This window comes from Triticum dicoccoides, chromosome 7B (assembly GCF_002162155.2).
Source record: "Triticum dicoccoides isolate Atlit2015 ecotype Zavitan chromosome 7B, WEW_v2.0, whole genome shotgun sequence".
In the NCBI taxonomy this organism is placed as follows: Eukaryota; Viridiplantae; Streptophyta; class Magnoliopsida; order Poales; family Poaceae; genus Triticum; species Triticum dicoccoides.
This window is the reverse complement of record NC_041393.1, coordinates 123,545,934-123,546,505: the sequence shown is the minus strand read 5'-3', so window position 1 is coordinate 123,546,505 and position 572 is coordinate 123,545,934.

Sequence of the window (572 nt, the reverse complement as noted above, 5' to 3'; positions counted from 1 at the left end):
GAAAAAAAGAGCCGATCCTTTAAAACACCGGGAGTTATAAGGGCCGGCGAGGTATTACAGGATCTGCTATAGTTGCTCTAAGCTTACCGAAACTAGGTTGCACCACCGGCTCGCATAGGCAGCAGCTATATCTCGCTTCAGGCGAGATAGAAGTTCTCTCGCCTCAAGCTTTTCCGGTGCACTACAGTACCAGGCCGGGCCATTTTTATGAGTTGGTCGCTTGCTCGGTTCACATGGTAGCTACGTTTTTTTTCATCGGTTTTTTTGGTCTTTCCTTTTTCTTCGTTATACTTCCATTTTCTTTGTTTCTTCATCGCTTTTCTTTAGGTTTTTTTCTTTCTATTTTTCTATGTTGCACTTCAGTTTTCTTTGTTTCTTAATTAGTTTTCTTTGATTTTTCTTTGTATCTTTGTTATACTTTGGTTTTTCTTGTTTCTTCCGTGAGTTTCTTCATTTTTTTCTTCAGTTTTTTTTATTTTCTTTCTTTCTTCTTCTTCTTCTTCTTTGGGTTTCTTTTTGTATCCTTTTCCTCATTCGTTTTCTTTCTTTCTTTCTCGATTTTTGCTATTTTC